The sequence below is a fragment of the Psammomys obesus genome, unplaced genomic scaffold (genome assembly GCF_907164565.1).
Source record: "Psammomys obesus unplaced genomic scaffold, mPsaObe1.curated_primary_1811, whole genome shotgun sequence".
NCBI classification, from domain to species: Eukaryota; Metazoa; Chordata; class Mammalia; order Rodentia; family Muridae; genus Psammomys; species Psammomys obesus.
This window is the reverse complement of record NW_026596166.1, coordinates 6,797,917-6,808,690: the sequence shown is the minus strand read 5'-3', so window position 1 is coordinate 6,808,690 and position 10,774 is coordinate 6,797,917.

Below are 10,774 nucleotides of genomic sequence, written 5' to 3'. Positions count from 1 at the left end.
TTCAGAAGTCAATATAAACCTTGGTCATACTCATGCAGTTGTTGAGACTGACATATGAATATATAGTCTGCAATCATGAAACAAATCCAGCACTTTCTTTTTTTTTTTTTTTTCTTTTTGAAAGTTCACGGCTTTAATTTAATTTAATTTAATTTAAACCATACTTAAAAGTAGCTGTGTATTTTTTTTATTAATTACACTTTATTCACTTTGTATCCCCACATAAGCCCCTCCCTCCTCTCCTCCCCGTCCCATTCTCCCTTCCCCTTCTTCACACTTGCCCCTCCCCAAGTCCACTGATAGGGGAGGTCCTCCTCTCCTTCCTTCTGATCTTAGTCTATCAGATCTCATCAGGAGTGGCTGCATTGTCATCTTCTGTGGCCTGGTAAGGCTGCTCCTCCCTCAGGGGGAGGTGATCAAAGAGCAGGCCAATCAGTTTATGTCAGAGGCAGTCTCTCTTCCCACTACTATGGAACCCACTTGGACATTAAACTGCCATGGGCTACATCTGTGCAGGGGTTCTAGGTTATCTCCATGCATGATACTTGCTTGGAGTGTGAGTCTCTGGGAAGAACCCCTGTGTTCAAATTTCTGGTTCTGTTGCCCTCCTTGTAGAGTTCCTGTCCTCTCCAAATCTTACTATTTCCCACTTCTTACATAAGATTCTATGCACACTGCCCAACAGTTGGCCATAAGTCTCAGCATCTGCTTTGATAGTCTGCACGGCAGAGCCTTTCAAAGGCCCTACATGGCGGGTTTCTAGCTTGTTTCCTATTTTCTTCTTCTTCTGATATCCTTCTTCTTTGCCTTTCCAGATGGGGATTGAGCGTTTTAGTCAGAGTCCTCTCTTTTGATTAGTTTCTTTAGATGTACAGATTTTAGTAGGTTTATCCTATATTACATGTTTATATGAATGAGTATATACTGTGTGTGTCTTTCTGCTTCTGGGACAGCTCACTCAGGATGATCCTTTCCAGGTCCCACCGTTTACCTGCAAATTTCATGATTTCCTTATTTTTCATTGCTGAGTAATATTCCACTGTGTAGCTGTACCACAATTTCTGCATCCATTCTTCAGTTGAGGGGCATCTGGGCTGTTTCCAGCTTCTGGCTATTACAAATAAAGCTGCTACAAACATGGTTGAGCAAATGTCATTATTGTGTACTTGAGCCTCTTTTGGATATATGCCTAGGAGTGGTACAGCTGGATCTTGAGGAAGCACTATTCCTAGTTGTCTGAGAAAGCGCCAGATTGCAAATCCAGCACTTTCAAAGAGCAGCCATTGGTCTGGGACTAACTTTGAATGTGTCTGTGAGTTCTCAGATAACATTGAAAAGCAATTAATGGGCACAAATCAAACAAAAATTTCCCAGTCAGATGCAGATACTGACATGCTTTCAGGGAAAAGAATTAGAATAATGCTAATTATCAGGTCTCAGGCTGAGACCTGACAACAAAAGTCTTCTAACGACAATTGTTTGTTATTCCAGTGATGGCTGCAATTGCAAGAAAGGGTGCCTGCCAATTCTTTAGAAACTAACAATAACATAGCGTTCATTTGGTTAAGCCAGGCTTGGTACCGGGCTGTAATCTGAATGCTGGAGAGGCTGGGGCGGGAAGATTGTGAGCTGAAGGCCAACTTGAGCTGGAGACTGAGGCCCTGTCTCAGACAACAGCAAAATTTTGGTCCAATCAAACCCTAGTACCACTAGGGAACTAGATGGTTTGAGTACAAACTATGGGAACAGTGCTCTAAAGTTCTTGCACTAAACTTTGTGTACATCAACTCATCGGAAAAATATTAACTCACATCATTATCACTTACACTATAGATAGAAAATATGACTCTTTTTACGGAAAACAGTGTCGATAGGAAACACTGCTCAATCATTTTCAACATGCAGAAGTCAAATATTTTCTTGAAACCAACTGGCAGCAAGGTTTGTAAAATAATTTGATATGATAATTCATTTTTAGGCAGTGAAGAAAATGTAGACTTAACAGGAGATTAGGAAGCACAAAATGCCATTTATGTTTATCATTACATTTTTTTTAATCCACTCAATGGAGTAGTTAAACAAAACTAATTTTGACAAGGTGCATATTAGCAACCTCCGCTGGGAAACTGTTTGAGTCATTGGATGAGGAAATAGTTCATGCTGTCTGGAAGTTAGAGAAAGTTGATGGCTCATTTAGGTTAGGAATTTCTAATCAGAAAGCATGCTGGAATGGCAAGGCTAAAAAGTGCCCAAATCCAGAAAACAGTGTTCACTGTTTTATATCCCAGCAGTATAGTTTACTAGAAGTCAGGAATCAGGAGTCCCGATTCTCCAAAGTATTCCTGAGAACCCCAGAGGAGTGTCTCCCATGCTGTAGCTCGTTAGTCTAGAATATTCACTTTCCTAACACATTCAAAATGTTCTACACCAAGTATAGCTTTTTTTTTTCCCCATTTACTGCGATAACTTATGGTTCTTAATGTTTGTCCCATTGTAAGTATTTAGCAGTACTGACTACATAGTGAAAAAGGAAACAGCCTTATCCCCTTTGCATCATGTTGTATTAGAGAGCCCTCAGCAAGACTTCTTAAGCCTTAATGCATTTTAAAACAAGACAGAATTACTTGGCTTTTGTAGCTGCATCCTATTTATATCCAAACTTTTCCCTATAGGATAAATTGCCTGGAGAGTCAGCTGTGTGGTCCCACTGGGTTCTTCTTAGCCTATATAATCTATATAAGCCTGAGACCTGATAATTAGCATTATTCTAATTCTTTTCCCTGAAAGCATGTCAGTATCTGAATAAATCAAATTAAGTGGACTAGATGCAAATACATTTAGATGACCAGGAAGTTGTCTGAATCTGTCCACAGCTATATTAGAATTTCAACTTTAGCCTACTTAGGTTGTTACATTGTTACATTCTTGTGATGGTTGTAAAGAGAATGTGTGTCTAGAAAAGGAAACGAACTGTAACTAATAGTCGGAAGACCCGGTCCCGTATAATCCCTCTTTTCCCAAGTGTTCTCATTCTGTGATCCAACACTGTAGGAAGGCTGCTTTGAAAACCAAACAGGGTAGTGAATGTGAAAGAACTATAAAATGTTAAGTATTATGATCCCATGTGAAAGATTTGGAACTGTGTAGCGTTAACGAAATTAATCTTGTCTACCTGTTTAGTTCTAATCTTTGCTTGTGTTTCTGAGTCTTACTCCTCCAAGGACTATGAAGTGTCGCGACCGGCCTTTGCCGATAAGGACGATCAGCGGCAAGTTTATTGTACAGCTCTTTCTTGCAGATGGTGAAGGACCCAGACCCCTGGCAGCGCCCCGTTTAAATAGCCAGCAAGGCGACCTGTCCGTCTGTAATTGGTGCTCTGCTCGAGTCCTCATCAGTATATGGCTGGCAATTGGATTGCAGCCTAAACCCTCATCAACATAAAGCTGCGCATGCGCAAATCGCGAAGCAATGCTGACAAGAAGCGCGAAAATGCTGGCAAGAAGAACCAGGAAGCAGGAAGCCGGCGCCATCTTGTAATGGCGGGAGCGGCTCCCGACAATGAAGGATTATTTTATATATTTATTGCTTTATCCCTTTCTTTGGTGGTACTTGGAATTGAACCCAAAGCTCATATACACTGTACAAATGTTCTACTTAATCACACCTCTAACCCAAGACAAAGGATTTTAGAAGTGATTCATTTTAAGGGACTTTGTGATGACTTAGCTCAACTCCCTGATTTTTCAGCTAAAAAGAAAAGGAGGCCCAAAGGAGGAAGGCTCTTTTAGATTGTGGTTGGCAGAACACAAGTTCCTGGTCTACACAACTGCTCACTTCCCTACGTGTGCTCCAACAGGTTCTCTCCGGGAGTTCTGGGATTATCCACACCAACAGTGTCCAACATGCTTATTCATTGGTCCTGCAAGTAAACTAACTTTTTACACCACCCCTTATTTCCTGAGCTTCTACAATGCTCATGGAACAACAACAATGTTGTTGTTATAACAGCAACACAATGGTATCTGTTGAGTTCTCTTTCCAGGTGAGGCGTTCTTTGGGAAACTGAAGACAAAGACAACTAGACAGACACACCACTCCCTGAGAGAGCTTATGGCCCATCAAAACGGTAGGCATAAAATTACTATAATATGTATGGTAAAAGTTGCATGTAGGACCCACAACCAACACTGATTTGAATAGTGTGTATCTTTCGTTGGAAATGTCTATTGAGTTGTTGTTTTTTTCCTTCCATCCTGAAGTAAAATGCAAGCTCTGCATTTCCAAAAGGTAGTTCCCAAGTTCTCAAACCATGGAAGAACATGTCTATCTATATGGGTGCTGACACACACTATGAGATACCTCCATGTGTCTCAGTATCTACCTCAAACCCAAGCTATTTGGCTTGTAACGTTAGAGGCATTTGCTCTCTGGAGGTGGACCAGCCAGCATTTGAGCAGGGAGAAGCCAGTCTCTAGCCTCTGTGTCTGCTGTTCTATTTACCTTCCACATTTCCAGCCAGTGGGAATCCATCCACCTGGTTTATCCTCTCAAATTTTCCACCTTGCTTGTTGACAATCATTCTAATATTTTGGTTAGTGTAGGGACACCAGGGTATGAAAAGCTCTGAAAAATGGAGGCCCCAGAGTCAGTCTGCCACAGACAGAACCAAGATCCACAAGTAAAGTCTCCAGTGTAGACAGAAGCTGGTTAACAACCAAGTGAGAGTTGATGTAGCCAGATGGGATCACATCAAAGAAGAGAACAGAGATTAAGAGAGGACCCACGGAGTAGGAGGCATGGCTTTTTATGACATGATCACTGTGAATTGACTTAATAGAGGCATGGTTTATATACATTGAAGTAATTTTTACTTTGAGTTTGACATGTTTTATGGTATGCACATCCTTAGCTTCCACAGTACTGAAATTACAGTATTTTGAGATGTTCTCTTATTTTCTAGCCATGTCTTCTTGTCAGCAGCCTTTTCCTGCAGACCCTGGGTTAGCTGCACTCTGAGATTGCCTTTGCTCCAGCAGCAAATGTCAAGGAAGTGCTTTAACCAGACACCTGACCATGAACCTAGTTACCACAGACCTTGCGAATGAGGTGCGAGACAGGGTTTGGAGGACTGTGCCTCAGACAGGATCAGAGAGGTTCTGCTGCTTGGTGACACAGAGGATATGGAAAGACAAGCCAGTTCAAGATCAGATCAGACATTTATCTTCTAAATGCAAACCAAAACCAAGGAACTTTGATAATTCACAGGACAGTCTTCCATCAGTCACTTACAGCCTCAGAACAGTAGACCAAAGGTGTGGAGCTGAAGTCAGAACTTAGAAAGCATTGAGTAAGGTAACGGAGGCAAGTGTCTGCAGTTTTCAAGATCCACCCCCAAGTTTGGCACATAGTGTACAGGTAATGCTATTGTTTCTGATCATAAGATAACTCTGTAGCGATTTGGCTACCTCAGGACAGCCACTTAAACAGGAGAACCAACCTGTCCTTGCAAGTCCTGGTATAAAATTAATCAAGTTCTTGTGACCGACTCTGGATCTTCCCAGGCAAGTTCCAACACACTTAACCATAGGAAATTTTGTAAGTTTTCCAATGGAAGAGCCAAACAGCTAATGGTTGTGCATTACCCACCACAAAGAAAAAAGAAAGAAAGAAAATCAAAGAGAAACATTATCCACCCAGTATCTGGAAAATATGAATTGCCAACGGCTCAGGGCACATGGAAAGAAAACCAACCTAAGATAAATATTAAGCAATAGAAGATCCCTCTTACACATCCACTTTAATTATTCTATTACAAGTTTTATTCCACATGCTTACTTAAAAAAAAAAAAAAAAAATCCCAGACGACTAAAAAACAGAAAGAGATGCAGCTTGAAGTGGAAATTAACATCTAGGGGAAAGATATATTTGAATGTTTTATTCACTGGTATTTTTAATGTTTGGGCAGTATTTTTTTTTCCTCTGGTGGAAACCACAGTTATTTTGGAGAAAGTGATGATGTCACCCAAGTAGCTTATTAAAGTGAGCACTTCCATCCCAAGATGCATTCTGAGATTTTTTTTCTCATTTACCATTTATCATCTGACTTACTGACTTATGGCATGGAGAGGGGAGAGAGAGATTTTCTTTGTACCATGGAGACAGAGTTGGATGAAAATGCGCAAAAACCCTGGAGCATGCATCACCTACCAAGAGCCTCTTGTTTAGAGATGTCTGGCCAGATGTCCAGCAGACCATGTAAAAGCTTGAAGACACTTCTCCTCTAGAGACAGGAACAAATTTAAAGTTTGGCTTCAAGTAAACGTTAACAAATATTAATTTGTATCAGAGCCATAACATCCTCAAATCCCAGCAGTTACATTCTTAAAACTCCTCCTTCATTTTAGAAGCATTAGTGTGGGGTGCTGGAGAGAGGACTTAATGGTTAAGAGCATTGGTTGCTCTTCTAAACGGACCAGGGTTCGATTCCCAGGACCCATATGGTGGGATTGCAATCGATAGCTCCAGCCCGTGGGAGTCCAACACTGTTTCAGCCTCCACAGCCACCACGCATGCACAGAGTGCACAGGCATACATACGGTCAAAACATGTAAAATACATGTAAAATAAGATACATTTTAAAAAGATTTCCTGGAGTGGTAATATACTTTTTACAATTCACTGTGATCAGAATCAGATTAAATTTAAGCTGATTTCAAACTGGATTATGAAATTGTTAATCATCTACCATGAAGAGATTTACCATCCTTGCAGCTGAAAAAAAAAAAACAAAAAACAAAAAACTGTGTATGATGTAAACTCGGAGTCTTAACTCTACAGATAGAGAAGTCCAGGGAAAGTAAAAGCTAATTTTTAAATTAGATGGAAAGCAATTCTCTCTATTTGTAATTCATTTCAGGGTGGAAGCTTATACAGCTTTATAAGGAAATTGATATCGCTTGCCTAGAGAACGTTGTATTAGCTTTGCCTCTGTAAAAATATCTTTCTTCAGTCTAGCTAGAGGAACATAGTTTAATTTGAAATCAAATCCAAGAGATCATTGTTTATAAATATCATTAACTATAAAAATTCACATTCTGCTTCTTCATAGACCAGGTGTTGTGGTGTATGCTGTGTTTAGAACTTTTGGGAGATAGAGTGAGAAAAATTGGTTTTTCAAGGCCAGCCTGATCTACATACAGGTTGAGACTAGCCTGAGCTACATGGAACCTGGTCTAAAAATGGTTATATTTGAATGTGAACTTATAAGAGATAATACCTAGCAATATTATTGGGTAATAAATACACCTGGTAGATGACATATACTGTCTTCTTATTTGTACATAAAAGAGAAGGAAACACAGACTGGTAGATTATCTCTGGACTATCTTACAAATGTTATCAACTTTGAACAACACAGGCCTAAATGTACAGATCCACTTTCATAAATGTTTTTTTTTGTGAGATATGTGACAATTTGAAAAACCTTACAGACGGTCTGTAGACATTAAAGAAATCAAGCAAAAGGTATGTCATGCATACATAAAATATGAATAAGCAATGACCCATTTTACCACATTCTACCATAAAGGTTTAAATATCATTTAAAAGTTAAAAGTTATCAAAGCTTGTGAAGTACAGACAAAACAAGCACAGACACCGTGCATGGCTCCACTCACAGTAGAAAGAAATGTAAACAAACGTAAAGATGCAAACGAAGTCAGATCTGCACACAAGGTACAGAAGCACAGACGGTCCTGGCATAACCTTGTGCTGCCTCCTGCTGCAAATGCTGTGTCTGATAAGAAGGACGCCACACGAAGGGAGCTGTCTCCCTGTGAGCAGTCAGTTGCGCATGCAATGGAAAATAATCTTTCACGGGCTGGGGAGACGGCTCAGTGTGTAAAGTGCTGCTAGACAAGAATAAGTTCTGAGTTCAAGTCCTCAGAACTCATGTATGGCCTGATATGGAACTATATGTCCATAATCTTAGTATTTCTACAGCCAGGTGGTAGGCAGAGACAGAAGAAGCCTTGGAAACTTGCAGGTCACCTAATCTGGCATAGACAGTGGCAAACAACCAGGAAGAGGATTTGTCTCAAACAAGGTGAATAGTGAAGACTAACATCTGAAATTATCATCTGATCTCCACATGTGTACACTGTGATACACACACACACACACACACACACACACACACGAAAGTCTATGTTGCCTGCAGACATTTTCATCATATATAAAATATCTATTAATGCTAAGGATAAGATCTTCAGCGAAGAAGTTATTAGTACTGTTTTGAGGAAGTTAAATTTTATGTGAGAATTTTTGACTAGTGGGTAAGTACGGTGTTGAGACCTCTATCTCCTGACATTGTTGAAGGGTCACTGTTATTAGATAATTACCCCAAAGGCATGTCCAACCTTTTGGCATTGAGACACAACATTGTCAGCTACAGCGTTTAAGCGTTCATACTGAAGAACTAGTCCAGGAAGACCTTTAACCCCAGCACTTGGGAGGCAGAGGCAAGCAGTTCTCTGTGAGTTCAAGAACACCCTTCCCTATTACCGAAGGAACTCCAGAACAACCAGGGCTACACAGAGAAATCCTGTCTCAAGACAAACGACCACCCACCACTCCATTGGGCAGTGGTTTTCAACCTGTGGATCTGAACGCCTTTGCGGCTCAAACAGCCTTTCCACAGAGGTCGCATATCGGATATCCTATATAACAGATATTTACATTATGATTCATAACAGCAGCAGAATTTCAGTTATGAAGTAGCAACAGTTTTATGGCTGGGGAGGTCACCACCACATGAAGAACTGTATTAAAGAGCTGCAGCATTAGGGAGGTTGAGCACCACGGCCATAACGTCACAGAACAAAACTCACATACAAACCACAAACATCCTATTTCAAGAAAATTTGAGCGTAAGCTTTTGTGTTGGGGGCCAGTGGGATGGCTAGTGGGTAAAGGTGATTGCCACCAACTCTGGAAAGCAGAGTTAAGGACCCACTAAACTTCGGTGGAAGGAGAGAACTGACTCCCAAAAGCTGTCATCTGACCTCCACTCATGCACCCATGTCTACACGTGCACACACACGCGCACACACACCTTTACACAGATGAAAACACATGTAAATACAAGTAAAATAAATATTTTTAAAAAGAGTTTTTGTTAGGCTGTATTGGTGTCATGAGTTAGACACATCAGCTAGAGGGGTCAGGAGAGATTTCCTGAAAGCACTTGCTCATTTGCTGTATTTGAAATGCCTTTAGCCAAACGCACACCACGCTTAGAAATACATACTGCTGTTACGGTGTTGTTAAGTAGCTGATAAACTATTTTAGGGCATACCCCATATTCCAGAGCTTTGAGTACAGTAACTTGAGTAGCAAAGGGTGTGGCATGGTCCAGAACCCTGTTTCTCCTGTTCCCTAACTCACAATTTAGTTCTTTCACTTGTTTAATCATTAACTCCTGATACATGATATGATCATCATAATCCCTACCTCATAGAGCTATCATGGAGCTGTGGTGAAGAAGCATGGGTAAAATGCATGGCCCGGGCTTACAATGAAAAAAGAAAAGGCATTTGTGTATCAGGTACAGATCTTAAATTACAGAACTGCCAGGGTGAAAAAGTGTTCTGGCACCTTAGAATTCTCAAATGGCACACAAACGCGCAGATTAAACTAAATTTACGCTTGACTATAATAGAATGCATACTTAACAGAACGGCAGAGAGGCGTGATCTAAGCTAACAGACTGGTGTGGTATGGGATAGAGGACAGAAAGTGGAAGGCAAATTCACAAACATATTCCTTCCGTTCACTCACGGGCTACCGTATAGACGGTGAAGTCACTTGCTTTCGAAGTGACTTAACAATTTAAAATTAAATCTATGGATGAAGAAACACGGTGAAACCCTGCAAGTGTCTAGATTAGGAGAGAAGTTACCACTGGCTTTCAAAGGTGGAGCATCACCCCTCCCCTGGCCTTCCCTTTCTAGAGTCCTCTCGAGCTGTGGCTTTTGAGAATCTCCCAGCTGACTGTGCGTTCAGAATAGCATCAGAGCATCCCTTTCATCTCTAGACAGAGAAGCACTTTATCAGGCCTCATCTCTGCCAATTTAAACCTTCTGGTTTATTCACCATGATTTGAATACCTGGCTTTGAAAGAATATCTTTTTTTTTTTTTTTTCTTTTAGCCATTAGACTTTAATTTCATAGAGAAAATTTACATTTGCCCAAAAATTGAACAGAAAGTGCGGAGTTCCTATGAACTCAATCTCTCTTCCCACATATCCCAAACTGTCGAATTATCTTGGCTCCCTTGTCAAAGGTGCGGTGGCTGTTTCATGTGGGTCTGCTTCTGGGCTGGGCTGCCAAGTCTTGTAGTCCTATTGTTTATTCTCTGGCAGCCTTGCAATGTCGTGATTACCATAGTTTTATCGGAAGTCCTGGTCAGGTGCTGTCACTCTTTTGAATCTGTTCATCCTCTCCTGTGGTCTCTGTTCTGGCCTCTACCTTACTGCACCAATTTTAGGACGAGTTTAGCAATAGCCACAAAATAAGTTGTTGGAGGTTTTAGTGCATCTACAGATCAGCTGGGTAGAAGAACAGACTTCTTCATAACGGCGGATTTGCCTGTCCACTAATGTGAAGCGCTTCTCCATTTGTTTAGGCTTCCGTTGTTCCCATTCATCATCAGAATATTGCAGTTTGCCTCCTGAAGGTCATATTCAGTTTTTTGTTTTTTGTTTTTTTTTTTTTT